The sequence below is a fragment of the Armigeres subalbatus genome, unplaced genomic scaffold (genome assembly GCF_024139115.2).
Source record: "Armigeres subalbatus isolate Guangzhou_Male unplaced genomic scaffold, GZ_Asu_2 Contig138, whole genome shotgun sequence".
Lineage (NCBI taxonomy): Eukaryota > Metazoa > Arthropoda > Insecta > Diptera > Culicidae > Armigeres > Armigeres subalbatus.
The window spans coordinates 36,954-45,836 of NW_026942154.1; the positions used below are offsets into that span (position 1 = coordinate 36,954).

The 8,883-nt window shown below is 37.8% G+C and overlaps 1 long non-coding RNA gene across 1 annotated transcript; it reads left to right on the plus strand.

Moving 5' to 3' along the window:
* Positions 1-4,732: 4,732 nt before the first annotated feature.
* Positions 4,733-5,149, plus strand: LOC134202732 (uncharacterized). The gene is made up of 3 exons (XR_009977317.1): positions 4,733-4,868; positions 4,936-5,005; positions 5,068-5,149. It is a non-coding gene; the product is annotated as an uncharacterized LOC134202732 (long non-coding RNA).
* The last annotated feature ends 3,734 nt before the right edge of the window (positions 5,150-8,883 follow it).

Sequence of the window (8,883 nt, forward strand, 5' to 3'; positions counted from 1 at the left end):
TGGTATTTCTCAGAATAGCGAAACGTTTTTTAATTTCATTTTGCAAATCTCGCCAACTTTCAACGCGGGATCGCGAGTTCTTTGGTATTGCCTTCTTCTCACATTTTTAAGACGGATCAGTAGCTGAAGATCGTCGTCAATAATAATGGAGTTGAATTTAACTTCACATTTCGGAATTGCAATGCCTCTGGCTTCGACAATTAAATTTGTCAAAGATACGAGAGCATTATCAATATCACTTTTGGTATCGAGAGGAATATCAACATCAAAATTCCTATCGATTATAAATCCCAATCAGCTCTATGATAATTAAAAGTAGAGCTGATTGGATTATAAATGGCTTCTTGTGAGATTTCAAACGTCACAGGAAGGTGATCAGAGTCAAAGTCAGCATGAGTTACCAATTGGCCACACAGCTGACTTGAATCCGTTAAAACTAAATCAATTGTAGAAGGATTTCGACTGGAAGAAAAACAAGTTGGTCCATTGGGATATTGAATAGTATAATATCCCGCAGAACAATCTTCAAATAAAATTTTACCATTGGAATTGCTTTGAGCATTATTCCATGAACGGTGTTTGGCATTGAAGTCACCAATTACGAAGAATTTTGATTTGTTGCGAGTCAGAATTTGAAGATCAGCTTTCAGCAAATTCTTTTGCTGCCCATTGCATTGAAAAGGCAAGTAGGCTGCAATGAAGGAAAATTGTCCAAAATTTGTTTCAACAGAAACTCCCAAGGTTTCAAAAACTTTGGTTTCAAACGAAGAAAATAATTTATGTTTGATACGTCTATTAATGACAATGGCGACCCCACCACAGGCGCTGTCAAGACGATCATTTCTGTAGATAAAATAGTTTGGATCTCTTTTAATGGAGAGTCCTGGTTTTAAATACGTTTCAGTTATAATGGCAATATGCACATTATGAACTGAAAGGAAGTTGAATAATTCATCTTCCTTACCCTTTAGAGAGCGGGCATTCCAATTTAGAACTTTCACACAATTATTTGGATCCATTGAAACGGAGTCCGATAACAATTTTTGTGTGTACTTTATACCAACCTGAACAGCTTCAGGAATGGTATTTGCTTTGAACATTGCATCAATCATGTGATGCAATTGTTCAGTTAAAAAATCAAAATCGGAAGCAGTCATGCTACCTGAATCGGCAACATGACCGTTATTTTCCTTTGGGACATGGGTATAAACCTCATTTTGAGAAGAGAAATTTTGTCTACCAGCAGCGATGTTTGCATACGTAGGTACATTCGAAAAATGGGAATTTACTGAAGTGCTTGCTACCCGTTGACGAGCCGCAAAATTTGTTTGTGAATTGTGGTGGGTATGAATTGCTCGACCGGTAACCGGTTTCGAAATTTGAGCGTTTGAAAAATTTCTACCCGTCGAATCTGGGATCCGATTGGAATTTCCCGTCATCAATTTTGCACGGGAATTCAAAACTTTTTTGCGTGAAGGGCATTCCCAGAAATTGGATTTATGATTGCCCCCACAGTTTGCGCACTTAAATTTATTGGAATCTTCTCTCACAGGACATGCGTCCTTGGCGTGAGAGGTTCCACCACAAATCATGCATTTAGCATCCATGTGACAATGTTTGGTTCCATGACCCCACTTTTGGCACTTACGGCACTGGGTAGGGTTTTGGAAATTTCCTCCAGGCCTGCGGAAATGTTCCCATGTAACACGGACATGAGACATAATACAGGCCTTTTCCAAACTTTTCATATTATTTAGTTCACTTTTGTTAAAATGAACTAAATAAAATTCTTGAGAAATGCCCCTCTGGGAAGTACCAGAATGGGATTTCTTTTTCATCTTAATTACTTGGACTGGTGAAAATCCAAGTAATTGAGAAATTTCAATTTTAATCTCATCCAGTGATTTGTCATCACTGGGGAGACCTTTCAAGACGACTTTGAACAAACGCTCAGTTTTGTCGTCGTATGTGAAGAATTTATGGCGCTTCTCAGTTAAATAGTGAAGAATACGTTTGCGATCGTCAAAGGATCCCGGCAAAACGCGGCAGTCACCTTTCCTAGCAATCTGAAATGAAACCTTGATCCCCTGAAGGTTACTTCAAGATTTCATTCCGAAAGCCAGAAAACTCGGCAACAGATACCACAATTGGCGGAATCCTTTGTTTCTTCGCATGAATCGAATCACCTGGGCTAAAGGTAGATTCGATTTGCTCAATTTCATCATTAATCAAATCGAACTGATTGCTCAGTTCGATAGGAGAAGAAACAATGTCAACATTAGATTTAGAAGGAATATCTGAAGTCTCCAGCTTCCTTCTATTTTTCCGCGCTTGGGCAGGACGGTCTTGAAACCTTGTTTCTTTGAAGGAAGTGGAGAATTCAGAGACTCCCCCTTCCTCTTGTTTTTGTTAATACTCATTGCTGAGCGTGGAGACGTGACCTTCTAAGAGGTTTTTTCCCAGAACGGTGTCCCTGCAGGATTACCACCGCTTGTCGGAATTTTACTTCCGCAAACGGGTCCAACGTAAAATGAAGGCACGGGTCCTTGCAAAGATCGTAACGGGATCAGTGGGTACAAATAGCGCTAAGAAGCACCGTTGAAATTAAAATAGCTTCGGGTAGTATTAAAAACTTCCTTCCGCAAAGAGAGAAAGAACCGCACAGCACGAAAGCACGATGCGGTCTGACACAGAGAAGTGATGATTTTCGCTTTGTTCTCGCTCATCTTGTGTTGCGGGCCTCACTGCTGTGTAGAACAAGTTGAAATGCATCAGAACCAGTGCTTCCCGCAATTTGAGCTTTTTGAAAGAAATTTATCATGAGGTTCTGACTTCGTTCTAAGAGAAAAGAGTGGTGAGTGTAAGATGTTTCCACCACAAATCACGAAAAAAAAAGATTCACCTTCAACCCAAAAACGCTTGATTTCATCTCATCGAACTTGCAACTGAAACTAAAAGTCACTATTTAGTCACTTTTTTTCGTCGGCTCTGGTCACTAAAGTCACTATTTTGAGCGCCATCCGTCGCTACCAGCCCTGATATCAGCAATGAGTTTGCTCCCTTTAGCAACTCGACATGGAAGTAGAAAACTGGTAATGTATTGGTGCCAAATGCTGGTTGTTTATATTCTCCAATAATAAAATTCATTCATATTAATCGGCCGCACGCTCATCTCGCTTCACTCAATTTTGAAACAAACTTTATTGTTTATCAAAACTGGTTTAAAGCAAAACATGAATTTTTAGCCTTGGCATAAATTTTATGTCATGTAGACAGATAGGCAAAAGCATTTAAACACATTGCAAAACAAATTTAACCCTTATGCGGCCAACAAAAAACAGACGTGAATGGCAGATAGGGCACCCGTGTACCCAGATATTTACCGTTTCATAACTTTTACCATTTTCAACCTATTTGAATAATGTTGGCCATTTTAGAGAAAAGAACTTAAATGCTTTTTGTTCGCTGCCAAGATTTACATTTTTTGTCTTTTGTAATGCCTTAGAGTCTTAGAGTCTTAGAGTTTTGTAATGCTAAAAGTCTATCAACCAGTTTCAAATAAACAACTTGCTCTTTGCGGTCCTTACATGATATGTTTGTTTCATCAAAAAAAATCATGGTGGTTGTGTACAAGATACGACCGCTCGACATAACTCAGGCGGGTGCTAAGGTGTCAAATATTTGTTGCCTCAAATCAAGCGAATGCCGACGGCACTAACACTACGCCGTAGTCTATGAAAAATAAACACTGCAGTGAGTGAGAATGTTCTGAAACGCACAAAGTTTGGATAATGCCAGAAACAACTGTTTCTGCTTAGCACAGAGTTTTTTCTACCAGCATACTTATTTATCTGCATATTTCGCGTACGGAATAAAGTGAAAACACTACATTTTTTTAGATTTGGTGTATTCTTGTTCGTTGCAATCTTTAATTTAATATGTGCTTTCGACACCACTCTCTCTTGTAAAAATGGTAAACAATACAAATTTTCACAAATACCACGACAATTTATGTAAGTATATGAGCATTTTGACATTGGAGTATAAATTTATGCGCCAAATAAGAGGGTACTGTCATACTTGCCAAACTCCATATGAAAAAAAATCGTTGTCCCCCCTCTGACATAACTCCGTAAAACCAAATCTATACACATACACCCAAAAAAATCTTCACGTTGTTTCCACCTGAAAAAGTACGTAGAATTTTTCCACCTGAAATTCACGTAACTTTTACCTGATTTTCCGATAAAATTTTCATTCTACGTGAAAGTCAGGTAAGTTCTACCTGAGTTTTTGGATAGAATTCACCGGACACGTTAGTTTCACCTGAATTTTCTGAAGCATTTGTAGTTACGTGTGCACGTAAAATGTACCTGAAAAATCAGGTGGAAACAACGTTTAGATTATTTGGAGTGTAAGAATGAATTTTTGTCTGTCTGCCCTTATAGACTAGGAAACGGCATGAACATTTGTATGTAAAGGTTTTTGGAAACGATAAAGATTCTTATGATGGTATTAGACCCCTACACTGAAATCAAATCAACAATATTTGTTATGTGCGAAAAGCATATAAAATCGAATTCGTTCTCTCCAACTCCGTTTTATGTGCAGCATTTAAATTTTATTTAATGTCAATAGTATATACACGTAAAAGGGGGATGCTGGGCACTTAAAATTTATTTATTCTGTAAATGAATATCCAATGCATTGACCCATAACCAATCCAGCATCAACTCAACGATCAAACTCTGAAAATTAATAAAACATTTTTTGTTTCACAACGCGAAAAATGGCGGAGGAGTGGAACGCGAAACTTCATTGTTGTGCTGACTTTTTCTTTCAAACAGATCCTTTTAAGATTGGTGCAGGTAATATTTTTTTCGACTATTGGAAACATTGATGGCTATTGGAAACATTTATCATTATTCATTCCAGAAAAAATGTGATACCGAAACACATCACCGTTGTGGTTTCTATACGAGAATGCGAATTATACACGCTAGAAGTATGTTTAGGAATCCATTTTCTTCATCAATAATAGTTTGCAACAAACTTGTTTTATTTTAGGTTTCGTTACTTTCGAGAACAAGTCTTTCGGAAAGAGACGAGATCAATGACACAGATTTTTCTGGCAGGAAAATCCCAAAATAGACGGCAACGGATCGATGGCATTTCGGCAGGGAAATAAAAATCCGTTCCATTTGGAATGTATCTCTATAGAGTATCGCTCGCGGTCGGTCATGTAACCTTTCCACCCCACTGCCAATGGAGGCAGAAAGCTGCTGCCGCTGCTGCTAGTTACCTCAACAAATAAAGGATGGGGGCACCCAGCTACCTGCTACCGAATTGAAGACCTTTCACGTATGGTGCTCAATGTCCTCGATGCTCCGGAAGACGAAGGGTGGTTCCACCCGTTTGCTCATCTGTTGGAGCGGAGCCGCTTGATCGCACCTACCAAAAAACATCAGCAGCTCCGCCTCCGCAGACGGGCAAGCGGGTGACGCCATACGTGCGTGATCCCCACTCCACTCCAGCAAGCGTCGCCATCCACCTTCAAAGCACCCAGCAACATCAGCAGCAGCCCTCCACGAGCTGGCACTGGCAGTAGTATAGAAAGGTATCTAACATTAGATGACCGATCGCAACACAGGCACAGGATACACATACCTAGATCTAGAGAAACCATTAACACATTTCTTGTGAATTGTTTAAATGCAACATCAGCAACATCTTCTAAATAAAACCAACGTTCCAAAGCACTTCTCATTATTTATTGAATTATGAATTGAAACGCTACAAATATTGAAACGGTTTTATAAACAGCTCTCTTGGTTCTCATTAGTTGATGCATATAGAATATATAAAATTAAACTAATAATAAATATTCAACATGCATTTACATATTATCTATGCCCGCACATAAAATATAGGGGTAGCAAAGCCTCGCATTCTATGTGCAAGACCAATAGAATACATATGCAAAGCTTGATTGCAAAAATATATGTGCATTGCACATAAATTTTAGATGGGAAATCAGCTCAGTGTACTCTTCTGGAAGGGAGATTCCCATACAAATGAAGTACGAATTTCTGCTTTAATAGAAAATTAATCCAAAAAATGGAATCCAAATTTGCGAATTTCGAATACTTAACCGTCTTTTAAATAATGTTACAAATATATAATTAATCACTTTTAGGTGAAACGAAGCTAGTCGGTTCTAATAGTACAGTATATTAAAAATATATTCCACCTCGTGAGTCTTCATATGTTGAATAATGGGCAGCACTGTCCTATCCAGCCGCTGGAGCCACCCTATTCTTACACTACGTTTCACAGTTGAATAATAGATAATACCCTAAAAGTAGGCAATTATTTATGGTTGAAATGCGCTATGTAGGAACGGGGATGGTTATGATTTTTTTGATGAGCTTGGAAAGTATTGAAGTTGCAAAAGGAAAACGGTCCTGTCAGCCATATAAGGGTAAAAATACTACGGTGTTGCTATCACTTTTGATATAATTCATGGTCTGCGTAAAAATCTGAATAGAAGCATTTGTATGTTAACACTTTTTTTTAAATAAATGCCATTGCCGGATTTTTTGTTCGTATTTTTCCTAAAATCAAATCACAAAGAATTGTGCGTGGTATTATTTTAGCGTGTGTTTGATATGCTCACAAACACATTCTCTCGCTCTATTCCGAAGTGTGCTGCTGCCAAAGAAAACGAACAGTCTCGATTTTATTTAGTAAAACATAGAGCAAATATTGCATAAATTTGCTCTTTGTGGTGACAATCAAGTGGTGATAAAGTGTAAAAAGTAGTTTACGTACCTAATTTGTCATGTCTTACGGAATAAAGAGGAGAAACAGGCGATCCAAAAAAGTAAGTAACAGTTTGCTTTTCATGCGCTGCTTTCTTTGGCAATGCAATAATGGCAAGGATTTCGTAGGTGCAAATTTGTTTCGGTGATTAACACATCAAATCTTGTTACTTCTACACAAACAACTTATTTAAATGAAAGCTTAGACTTGAAATTGTGTGATTGAATCAAAAGTATGTTCATAAATAGTGTATGTTTGCTGGAAAACGCAAATATTGTTGAGGGTGCCAACAACTGTCGCACCCTGCCAAAGCCGTATTCTACCCTACATAAAGATTCAAATGGTTTTAAAATCTGGCATTATTTCTTCTGGACGAACTTGATTATGATTTTAATGTAAAGAACTCAAAAATCTTCGAGCAGTCTAAATGCCTAATATATGTTGCCACAAGTTAGTGTGAGTTAACAGTTCTTAAATCAATTGCTGCCTTACCATTCAGCAAAGCGTGTTCCTGAAACGCTCATGCAAACTCGTTCATGCTGTGTAATGTGAGCGATGTGTTTTTCGTTAGCCTTGTACAAAATACAACTGCGTGCGTGCTCACGTGCGTGTCAATTGGTTCTTGTAAAAATGACACTGATACGTGGATAGAACTCTTTATTTACATTCATTTAAATTATTTTTAAGAATATCAATCAAACGCAACTTGTTGCAAGGAGATCTGTTAAAGATAAGTGTCAGAAAAGAGAGACTGTTCCACGTGATTTTTGCATAAACAAATGGATTTTGGTCATATCTTCTGAGCCCATAGTCCAATCCGGCCAATTTTCAATAGGAGGCAATAGGACAAAATTTTCCATCGGTTTCAATTTGATGCGATCAAATAGAAAGAGGACAAGTGTCAGTCCTTCTATATAAAACTTGTTTTTGAAGCGAACATATAGTTTTCTCGACCACTCAGTGTTTGCCTTGTTGCTGCAACAGCAAGGCACTGTAGTTAGAACTCGTGAACAAGAATATTAGTGTGCTCACATTAAGCTTGGCGAAATCTTCATTACTAACGTAATCTTAGAAACTAGTGGCTGGAAAAAGGTTACGTTCTTATAAAAAAAAATCATCATTTACTGAGTTATCATAAAATTAGCCCAAACCAAATTAGCCAATTAGCCCAAGGCAATATATGGGTATTTTCTTTCAACTTTTAAGACTTATTTCATCGTGTAACCCAAATTTCGAGAAAAAAAAATTGCTTCGATTATATGGAAAATTCGATTATATGGACTTTTTTGCATGGAAAAAGTCCATATAATCGAGGTATACCTGTACCATATACGATGGTAATACTTTTGCTTTGCATTGCTGATTTACATAGGGGTAACGGCTCAAACCTTGGCCCATTATGCTACGGTTGAGCACATTTATCGTTATAAATCTTCATATATTGCATTTCCAACCAGAATTATTCCACCAGCCAGCTTGCTTACATTTGGTTTTGACGCCAAATAGCAAAAAACGACGATGAATGTCCGCAATATCTCATTTAAACCAGCGAAAGTCTCGAGAGAAATGGACAAAATGTCGGTATCGTTGTCCTTAGCAGGTGGATAATTTTTCAGCCCACTTGGGACGAGTGAGTGTTGATTTCGAACATACGAGAGATAAAGATGGGTTGCTGTTTATAGTAACAGTCATTTTGCTTGCGTTAAATAAAGGCAGCATGCAAACTAATAGAGAAAATCAAATCATCTTATTGAGCGTGAACTCTAATGTAAAATACTACCACACTGACTGTGAAAGTGCGTTTCAGATTCTCCCAATAGCACGCTTACCAAGGACATGCTAACGAAAATACTATTACATGAATCATTTGTTTCCCAAATATTTACCATATTTGCAAGTGTAGAACTTTAAAAAAAATAAAACTGTATTAAAACTGCACTTGCTTGTTGTGCCTTCAAACAAATTGCATACGTTAATTATTGGTTGCCGCATAATTTTGAGATTTACTGCTAGTTGAAACCATGGCAGTTGTGTTGCTCTGGCCCTCGCGATACTCTCCAA